This window comes from Zingiber officinale, chromosome 11A (assembly GCF_018446385.1).
Source record: "Zingiber officinale cultivar Zhangliang chromosome 11A, Zo_v1.1, whole genome shotgun sequence".
Lineage (NCBI taxonomy): Eukaryota > Viridiplantae > Streptophyta > Magnoliopsida > Zingiberales > Zingiberaceae > Zingiber > Zingiber officinale.
The window spans coordinates 94,870,670-94,882,345 of NC_056006.1; positions in this window are offsets into that span (position 1 = coordinate 94,870,670).

Sequence of the window (11,676 nt, forward strand, 5' to 3'; positions counted from 1 at the left end):
ACAGGTTTGGAGCAAGGGAAAAGGACAGGGGACTTCTTTCTCTGACAACCGGTAGGTTTCACGTGTGTGCCATGCTCCAAATCTTGTGACAGGGGATTCTGCTGTCCCATCAAGGGCATGCTTTGACTGTAGCGATATGGGTCAGGTAAGCTTTCTGACAGCCGCATACCTAGGAAAGGACAGAGGACACGTATGCACCTCGGTATATGTGCCCAAACCCTTCACAGTTCTATATAAAGAGCCTCAGACTTCGCCGGTGGGGAGGATTTTTCCAGGTATTCTAAGACTTTGGGAGCCACCTTGTTCATCGTAGTTTACCTGACTTGAGCGTCGGAGGGTCGCCGCCGGGAACCCCCTTCCCGGCTCGACTTCTGTGCAGGTTAGCCGGAGCATCGCGCCACCAGTTGGAGAGTTACATTAGCGGAGATCTACATCAGCGAGTCATAGAGCGCCACGTGCCCAGCGTCTGTTGATTTCTGGTTCAGATAGGATCAATTTGGCGCCGTCTGTGGGAACGCACCTGCATCTGAGCAGAGGCAATGGACGAGGCTGGAAGAATACATACCGTGGCACTCTCACAAGAAGAGTTGGACGCTCTGGTCGAGATAAGGGCCGCCAAACTTGTGGAGCAAAAACAGAAAGCAGCAGCCGAACGACCGGAGCAACAAGCAACGTCTGCGTCTGGTGGCCGAGCGGAAGCACCTCCAACCACTGTCGCATTCCATCGAGCCTTATTTCATACCCCTGAAGCCGTACCAGCTCGAAGGGATAGAGGATCTTCTTCAGACGAGATGCCTAGGCGAGAGGACAGAAAGGGGAAAGCTCCCCGAGCGGATCAATCGCCAATTTTCGGAGGCTATTCTGCGAGACCCTCTGCCCAAGCACTACGTGCCTCCGACGATCGGCGAGTACAATGGAACAACTGACCCGGATGATCATCTGGGTAAGTTTGATAACACAGCCACGCTCCATCAATACACCGATGGAGTAAAGTGCCGAGTCTTTCTTACCACTCTCTCAGGATCGGCTCAACGGTGGTTTCGGAGGCTGCCGGACGGATCCATCACAAGTTTCAAGGACTTCCGAACGGCCTTCCTCCACCACTTCGCTAGCAGTCGGCGTTATCAGAAGACAAGTGTCAGCCTGTTCGCCATCAAGCAAGAGCCAAGAGAATCGCTTCGTGCTTACATCCAGCGATTCAACCAAGTGGCGATGGATATTCCAACAGCCACATCAGAGACCATGATGAATGCCTTCACACAAGGCCTAGTGGATGGCGATGAATGCTTTATCAGAAAACAGTCATTGATGCTAACAATGACCTTCTAATTTTTAAGACTATAAACCTACTTTTGTTTATCTAGGATAACTTACAAACAAGTGAACTCCTATCCAACTTATCATTATCTCTCATATGTGCTGGATTACCCGAATCCGAATATGCTTCAAAATAGGCTTACGCCTATTCAGCAACTCTATATGAGTAGAGAGTTATGACTTTGGAAGGTACTACGTTCACTTCCGTTTCCAGAGCATATCCTTAAAACAAATTTGGTAATTTTCTGAATAACTCATCACCTATCTAATTATTCCATAAGAGTCTTATACCTTCTTTCTGCTACATCATTCTGTTGGGGTGTACCAGATGCAGTTAGTTGGGATTGAAATCCAAGTTCTGATAAGTGACTCCTAAATTCTCCCAAGAGGTACTTGCCACTACGATCTTACCATAGTGACTTTTACTTTAACATTTCTCCGCATCAGCCTTGTACTCTTTGAACTAATCAAAGTACTTAGTCTTGCGGCACATTAAGTAAATTTATTTGTATCTTGAATAGTTGTCTATAAAATAGACAAAATATTCAATACTACCTCTTGTCTGGATAGTCATAGGATCACACAAATCAGAATGAACCAATTTCAACATATATTTGACTTCATACCCCTTAAAAGCTTCTTGGTTATTTTCTTTCTAAGTAAGACTCGCAGGTTGGAAAGATTTCCACTACCAATGAACCCAAAAGTTCATCAGCTACCAATGAATCCTACTCAAGTATAACCTAGCTTTTAGATGCCAAAGATATAATTGGTTCTTTTCTGAAGGTTGCTTTCTCTTAAAATTAGAAGATGTGTTACTAATTTCCATTTGTTGCATCGTGGGAGTTATTGGATTATAAATTGTCAACCATCATACCAGAATAGATAATTTCCTTATTTTTCTTGATAACATCTTTGTTATCAAAATAGACACAATATCTATAATAGTTTAGAAACTGAAATCAGGTTCTTTCTAAACTTGGTACGTAAAGACAATTACTTAAAATCCATATTTTATTCTTATCAAAGGATAAACATCTCCCACTGCAACAACTACCACTTTTACAGTAGTGCTCATGTGGACGGTGATTTACCTTTCATTTAGTTGTCGGGTTTCCTAGAACCTCAATTGCAGACATGATTAATGGCATCTTGTATCTACACTCCAGGTTCTGGTAGATAACACCACTAGACATGTTTCAACTAATGAATTAAATACACCTAAATTGTTCTTAGTTCTAAGAAGACAGTCTACCTTAATGTCCAAGTCCTATTTCCAATCATTACAATTGGGACTACTAAGTCTTTTTCTATAGTATGACTTCTAGGGATTGACAAACATCCTAAGAATCACAAAAATATTTGGTCAAGATCAACTCCTTAAAATCTCCATGAATTTTGTATATACAAAATCGAAGAGGAGATTTTATTTATTAATTTTATTATCTCGTCAACTTTACTTTATGACGAATAAAATTAATAGTTGATCTGTCTTTGATCAAATATTTGGTCAAAACTCTTTGAATTTAAAATAACATTGATTCCTCAAACAATATTATTTAAATTCACCAACACCTCAAACACCGTGAATTTTACATGCCACGTTAGTGTGGACGTATACAAAATTTAAACATTTGTAAGAGGAGGGTTTTACCCATTAATTATCTTGTCAATAAATCTTTATGACAAATAAAATTACCTCAAACACCGTGAATTTTGTATGCCACGTTAGTGTGGACGTATACAAAATCAAACATTTGTAAGAGGGGTTTTTTATTTTATTATCTTGTCAACCTTTTTATTTGACAAATTAATAGTTGGTTTTCTTCGGTCATACAAATAATAGCAGTGACTCCGATGGGGAGGATACTATTAGACATGCCTAAGTGTATACCATTACTTGACACTAAGTCCATTAATAAAATTATGCCCCTTCCGTTGGGGAAGATCACACGCTCTTAATTAACTTCCTATAGTCATCCAAAATTGGAAGTCTGTTCTAGTGATCCACAAACAAGCTCATCCGTTATGGAGGAAGGCACTCAGAGCCAACGCGCAAGCTTGTTTGCATCACTTACAAACCAGTAATGGAGACCATGGGATTTATTTAAAAATCCCTCTCCCACTTAGTTATTTATAAACGAGGAATTTTTAACTATACTAGTCTATGTATACTAACATGCACACACAGTACAATATAAAAGCAATAAATAGAAAATCTAATTTTCAACTATTATGACTTTTATCTATTGTTGTCCTCCGTGTGTCACCAACCCTAGCTGCTGCCATCTTTGGCCACTGCCACCGGGTCTAGTTGTCGCATCCATCTTGCTCCTTGTTCCGCTGCGCCTCTGGTCCTCAAAAAGTTCCACGCCTTGCAAGATTCGATTCGCGACATATATAGAATTTTTACATTTTTCGATCCTATATTCCTCGAAGGAATGTACATGTATCTAGATCAAAAAATAAAATCCTAATAAAACTAAATACAGCTCCTGCTGTATTTTATAATACAATCATGCACACATAATAAAATGCCCTTGATATGTCCAAGGGTCCAATCACACACATAAAACTATAAGCCATAATAGTTGGATCCTGCATCCACAAAGTTAGCACATCCTACTATTATCCTGCCTAAATTATGTATGACATGTGCATAATTAAACTAATACCAAATACACAGAGGCAAAACCCTAGCTCTGATACCAATTGTTGGTTGCTACTCGGAAAGCCTAGAGGTTCCACTGTACAAAAATTTTGTACAAAGGTCTGAACCTTTTCCTAGCTACCATGTGTTCTTTTAAATTAAATTTTGGATCGCTTGCGGAACTTTACACGTTTGATCCAAAACTTAATCTATTTGTTCTTTTAGGTTTTGACTTGGGTCTCCTGCGGAACTTAACACGTTCGACCCAAATCACCTTAAGTTATTAATTCCATTAAATATTAATTTCCATAATTGGTTCCCAGTACTGACGTGGCGAGGCACACAGCCTTCTTGGATATGGGAGCAACCACCACCGACTAGACAAAACCTTTTATGGAAAGATAATATTTAATTTCCTAAAATAACTTTAGGTTAACCGAAAAGAACAATCAAATCACAAGGAAAAGAAAAAACAAAAGAACACAACATCGAAAAACATATTCGAAATACTAGAATCGTAAGCCTCTTGTATTTGGTATTATTTCCATAAATAACTAGTATGATGCGGAAAAGGAAAAACTACTAGTTATACCTTCTAGAAAGACCTCTTGATCTTCTACCGTATTCCTCTTCTAACCTCGGACGTTGTGTGGGCAACGATCTTCCGAGATGAGAACCACCAAGCACCTTCTTCTTCCTTGCAAGTTTCGGCCACCACAATTCTCCAAGAGAAGTAGAGGTCCGGCCACCACCACCAAGCTCCAAGGGATGCAAGAAACAAAATCACTTTTCTCTCCTTCTTCTCCTAGCTAGAACCGGCCACCATCAAGAGCTCCAAGAGAGGTTGCCGCCGGCCATAAGAAGAAGAGAAGAGGAAGAAGCTAGGGCCGGCCACCAAGGAGGAAAAGAGAGGAAGAATAGAATAGAGTTGTTCACCCGTGAAGGCACCTCTACCCCCTCTTTTATAATCCTTGGTTCTTGACAAATAAGGAAATTTTAATAAAAAATTCCTTAATTCTTTTGTCATAAAAAAGAAAAATTATTTTAATTAAAAAACAATTTTCTTCTTTTAACAATAATGGCCGGCCACTTCTAATTCCCCAAAACAAGGAAAATTTAATTAACACAAGAATTAAAACTTCCTAATTTGTTTCTAGAAATTTATAAAAATTTCTCCAATAATTTTTATCCCTTCATGATTGGTTAATAAAAAGGAAATTTTATAAATTAAAATTCTTCTTTTAAACATGTGGATAATTTCCAAAAGGAAAGTTATCTCTAAAAATTAAAATCTCTTTTCAATCTACAAATAAGGAAAGATATTAAATCTTTTCTTAATCTTTTGTAGAAACTAATAAAAGAGAATATTTAATTTTTAAACTTCTCTTTTAAATTATTATCATGGTTAAAAAGGAAAGTTTTTCTTTAAAAATAAAATCTCCTTTCAATCTACAAATAAGGAAAGATTTCAAATATTTTCTTAATCTTTTGTAGAAAGCTTTAAAAGGAAAGATTTAATTTTTAAACTCTCTTTTAAAACTATGATATCCACATAAGAAATAATTTTAATAAAAAATCCTTTTTAATATGATGTGGCCAGCCACCTAAGCTTGGGCTCCAAGCTATTGGCCGGCCACCTTAAGGCCAACCTTTAGGCTTGGCCGGCCCTAAGCTTGAGCTTCAAGCTTAGCTTGGCCGGCCCCTATTGGTTGGGTAAGAAGGTGGGTATGTGGTGGGTATAAATCTCTATATACAAGAGGCTACGATAGGGACCGAGAGGAGGAATTGGTTTTGGTCTCCCGATGAAATTAAGCTTCCCGTGTTCGCCCCGAACACACAACTTAATTCCATCAATAATAATTCATTCCACTAAAGAACTATTATTGAACTACCGCACCAATCCCAAATTACATTTTGGGCTCCTTCTTATTATGAGTGTGTTAGTCTCCCTGTGTTTAAGATGTCAAATGTCCATTAATTAAGCGAGTTACTGACAACTCATTTAATTAATATCTTAGTCCAAGAGTAGTACCACTCAACCTTATCGTCATGTCAGACTAAGTCCACCTGCAGGGTTTAACATGACAATCCTTATGAGCTCCTCTTGAGGACATTCTCAACCTAGATCACTAGGACACAGTTTCCTTCTATAATCAACAACACACACTATAAGTGATATCATTTCCCAACTTATTGGGCTTATTGATTCATCAAACTAAATCTCACCCATTGATAAATTAAAGAAATAAATATCAAATATATGTGCTTATTATTATATTAGGATTAAGAGCACACACTTCCATAATAACTGAGGTCTTTGTTTCTTTATAAACTCAGTATAAAAGAAACGACCTCTAATGGTCCTACTCAATACACTCTAAGTGTACTAGTGTAATTATATAGTTAAGATAAACTAATACCTAATTACACTACGACCTTCCAATGGTTTATTCCTTTCCATTATGGTCGTGAGCTACTGTTTATAATTTATAAGGTACTGATAACATGATCTTCTGTGTGTGACACCACACACCATGTTATCTACAATATAAATTAATTGAACAACTACATTTATCATAAATGTAGACATTTGACCAATGTGATTCTTATTTCTAGATAAATGTTTATACCAAAAGCTAGGCTTTTAGTATACACTCTAACACAGTGGAAGTCACCGGAGCAGCCGCCCATCCGGGGAAAGTGGTCCAACCGGACGGACGGTCGTAGACGGCCGGTCCGACCGGACTGCCGGCCGGCTCGCACTTATGGTTGGAAGGCACCCTGTCAAATCGGGGTTCCGACGCTCAGTTGAAAAGGTCATGGACTGAGCTGACCTTTTGACCAACCAAAGTCATAAAGCACCCCTGCTTATTAGTCTCCACAAAGCACAAGTAAACCACTTCGGATGTCCGGCCGGATGTTGAGGGAGCTGTCCGCCCGGACGACAGGTTTGGAGCAAGGGAAAAGGACAGGGGACTTCTTTCTCTGACAACCGGTAGGTTTCACATGTGTGCCATGCTCCAAATCTTGTGACAGGGGATTCTGCTGTCCCATCAAGGGCATGCTTTGACTGTAGCGATATGGGTCAGGTAAGCTTTCTGACAGCCGTATACATAGGAAAGGACAGAGGACACATATGCACCTCGGTATATGTGCCCAAACCCTTCACAGTTCTATATAAAGAGCCTCAGACTTCGCCGGTGGGGAGGATTTTTCCAGGTATTCTAAGACTTTGGGAGCCACCTTGTTCATCGTAGTTTACCTGACTTGAGCGTCGGAGGGTCGTCGCCGGGAACCCCCTTCCCGGCTCGACTTCTGTGCAGGTTAGCCGGAGCATCGCGCCACCAGTTGGAGAGTTACATTAGCGGAGATCTACATCAGCGAGTCATAGAGCGCCACGTGCCCAGTGTCTGTTGATTCTGGTTCAGACAGGATCAATTTGGCGCCGTCTGTGGGAACGCACCTGCATCTGAGCAGAGGCAATGGACGAGGCTGGAAGAATACATACCGTGGCACTCTCACAAGAAGAGTTGGACGCTCTGGTCGAGATAAGGGCCGCCAAACTTGTGGAGCAAAAACAGAAAGCAGCAGCCGAACGACCGGAGCAACAAGCAACGTCTGCGTCTGGTGGCCGAGCGGAAGCACCTCCAACCACTGTCGCATTCCATCGAGCCTTATTTCGTACCCCTGAAGCCGTACCAGCTTGAAGGGATAGAGGATCTTCTTCAGACGAGATGCCTAGGCGAGAGGACAGAAAGGGGAAAGCTCCCCGAGCGGATCAATCGCCAATTTTCGGAGGCTATTCTGCGAGACCCTCTGCCCAAGCACTACGTGCCTCCGACGATCGGCGAGTACAATGGAACAACTGACCCGGATGATCATCTGGGTAAGTTTGATAACACAGCCACGCTCCATCAATACACCGATGGAGTAAAGTGCCGAGTCTTTCTTACCACTCTCTCGGGATCGGCTCAACGGTGGTTTCGGAGGCTGCCGGACGGATCCATCACAAGTTTCAAGGACTTCCGAACGGCCTTCCTCCACCACTTCGCTAGCAGTCGGCGTTATCAGAAGACAAGTGTCAGCCTGTTCGCCATCAAGCAAGAGCCAAGAGAATCGCTTCGTGCTTACATCCAGCGATTCAACCAAGTGGCGATGGATATTCCAACGGCCACATCAGAGACCATGATGAATGCCTTCACACAAGGCCTAGTGGATGGAGATTTCTTCTGATCGCTCATCCGAAAGCCGCCCCGGGATTATGATCACATGCTACATCGGGCTAACGAGTACATTAACGTGGAAGAAGCGCAAGCCGCCCGGAAAAAGGAAACTCCAACCGAGCGGGCACCTATTCAGGCCGAACGGAAACAGCACGCCGCTCATCAACCGCCGAGAGGACCAAGGGCTGAAGCAAGGTCCCAAGTACAAGAAGTAGCTGCCGCTAGAAGCAAGCCAAAGAAGAAATGGACCCCTATGTTCTGCTCATTCCACCGGACGAATACGCACAACACAAGGGATTGTCGAAGTGTTCCCTTCGTGGCTAATCCCGTTCCCAGGAAGGCCGAACGACGGTCTCCTTCCATCGACAGGAGGCAAAGGACCCATGAAGCCGACCGGGCCCGCACCGAGAGGCGACATCAACAGACGCCCGATCGGCATCGATCTCCAAGGCAGGAGAATCGCCGAGCGTCAAGAGAACGATCCCGGCCGTCCGCTCGGGAAGAGGAAAATAGAAGCAATACTTCCCGAGGCGAGATCAACGTTATTGCTGGTGGGCCGACTGGAGGAGACACCAACCGAGCCAGAAAGGCGGGCGTCCGGCAGCTACAGATCCACGCAGTCGGTTGCAGCCAAGAGCGGGCAAGTGGACCGGAAATCACTTTCGGGCCTGGAGACTTAGAAGGAGTAGAAGTGCCCCACGACGACGCTCTGCTCATTAAAGCGGTAATAGCAAATTATACTATTCACCGCATATTTGTTGACACAGGGAGCTCGGTCAACATTATATTCAAGAAGGCGTTCGATCAGCTGCAAATTGATCGAGCCGAGCTGCTACCCATGACAACGCCGCTCTACGGGTTCACGGGTAACGAAGTACAGCCGGTCGGACAGATCAGGTTGGCTACCTCACTGGGAGAAGAGCCGCTCAGGAGGACCAGGACAATAAACTTCGTGGTGGTCGACTCCCCTTCGTCCTACAACGTCATTTTGGGACGACCGGCGCTTAGCGAATTCCGAGCAGTCGTCTCAACCTTCCATCAGAAGATCAAGTTCCCCGTGGAGGACAGAGTAGGAGAAGTATGTGGAGATCAGCTAGCAGCTCGGCGGTGCTATATAGAGATGATCCGATCAGAAGCCTGTTCTGCTCGGAAGGCACCCCGGATCGAGGTACATGCCATAACCGAGAAACCTCCTGCTTTAATTTATGATGAAAAGGAGGAGGTCCAGATCCATCCGACCCGATCGGAGGCCACGACTTTTATCGCCTCTGATCTGGAGGAGGAGCAGAAGGAGGAGCTCATCCAATGCCTCCAACGAAATCATGATGTCTTCGTTTGGTTGACACATGAGTTACCCGGAATCTCGCCGAACGTAGCGCAGCATGAGTTGCATGTCCGACCGGACGCTCGGCCAGTGAAGCAGAGAAAAAGGGATTTCAGTGTCGAGCAGAATGCCATCATCCGGGCGGAAATAGAGAAACTTCTGGAAGCCGGCCACATACGCGAGGTGCAGTTCCCGAGCTGGCTGGCTAACGTAGTATTAGTCTCCAAGCCGGGCGGCAAGTGGAGAGTCTGCATGCCCCAAAGATTTTTATCCCCTGCCCCGGATAGATCAGCTGGTGGACTCTACGGCCGGTTGCGAGTTAATATGTATGCTCGACGCCTACCAAGGCTATCATCAAGTGCCGCTCGCCCGTGAAGATCAAGAAAAAGTTAGCTTCGTGACTGCCGACGGCACATATTGCTACAACGTGATGCCGTTCGGATTGAAGAATGCCGGGGCCACCTATCAACGCTTGATGAACAAAGTGTTCAGGGAGCAGATCGGGCGGAATCTGGAAGTCTATGTGGACGACATTCTTATCAAATCAGTCCGAGCGGCCGATCTCTTCAAGGACATGGAAGAAACCTTCCGAACGCTACGCAAATATGGAGTCAAGCTAAATCCCCAGAAATGCCTATTCGGAGCAAAAGGAGGGCGTTTCTTGGGGTATATAGTGACCGAGCGGGGAATTGAAGCTAATCCCAGCAAGGTGAAAGCTCTACAAGACATGCCGCCTCCAAGAAATGTTGGTTGCTACTCGGAAAACCTATAGGTTCCACTGTACAAAAATTTTGTACAAAGGTCTGAACCTTTTCCTAGCTACCATGTGTTCTTTTAAATTAAATTTTGGATCGCCTGCGGAACTTAACACGTTTGATCCAAAACTTAATCTATTTGTTCTTTTAGGTTTTGACTTGGATCTCCTGCGGAACTTAACACGTTCGACCCAAGTCTCCTTAAGTTATTAATTCCATTAAATATTAATTTCCATAAAAGGTTCCCAGTACTGACGTGGCGAGGCACATGGCCTTCTTGGATATGGGAGCAACCACCACCGACTAGACAAAACCTTTAATAGAAAGCTAATATTTAATTTCCTAAAATAACTTTAGGTTAACCAAAGAGAACAATCAAATCACAAGGAAAAGAAAGAAACAAAAGAACACAACTTCGAAAAAACATATTCGAAATACTAGAACGTAAGCCTCTTGTATTTGGTATTATTTCCATAAATAACTAGCATGATGCGGAAATAGAAATTACTAGTTATACCTTGTAGAAAAAACCTCTTGATCTTCTACCGTATTCCTCTTCTAACCTCGGACGTTGTGTGGGCAACGATCTACCGAGATGAGAAACCACCAACCACCTTCTTCTCCTCCAAGCAAGGTTCGGCCAACAAAAAGAAAGCTTCACCAAGGAAGAAAATCAAAATACTAACCAAGCTCCAAGAGATGCTAGCTTTCTCTCCTTCTCCTTCTTCTTCTCCGAGTAGTATCCGGCCACCACAAGAGCTCCAATGGAAGAGTAGGGTTCGGCCACCACAAGAGGAAGAGAGAGAGAGGTTGGCCGGCCACACCAAGGAACAAAAGAGGGAGAGAAATAATAGATGTTGTGTCTCATGAAGGCACCCTCACCCCTTCTTTTATATTCCTTGGCCTAGGCAAATTAGAAAATTTAATTACAATAAAATTTCCTTAATTTTCCTTGACATGAATTAATTGAGAAAAATAAAATAAAATTTCCCAATCAACTTGTAATGGCCGGCCACAATCAAAAGAAGCAAATTAGGAGAGTTTCAATCAACAAATTAAAACTTCCTAATTTGTTTCCGGAAATTTTAAAAAATAAAATTTCTCTTTAAAAATCTCTTCATGGTTAATAAAAGGAAATTTCTATAACTTTAATTTTATTAACATGTGAATAATTTTAAAGAGAAAATAAAACATCTCTCCAATCTACAAATAAGGAAAGAGATCTAATCTCTTTCTTTAATCTTTTGTAGATCTTTTACAAGAGAGATATTTTAATTTTAATTCTCTTTAAATTATATCTTCCACATAATAAAATTAAAATTAAATTTCTTTTTAATTTAATTTGGCCGGCCCTACTAGCTTGGGTTCAAGCTAGGGCCGGCCACCCAATCTTATACCTAGGCCGGC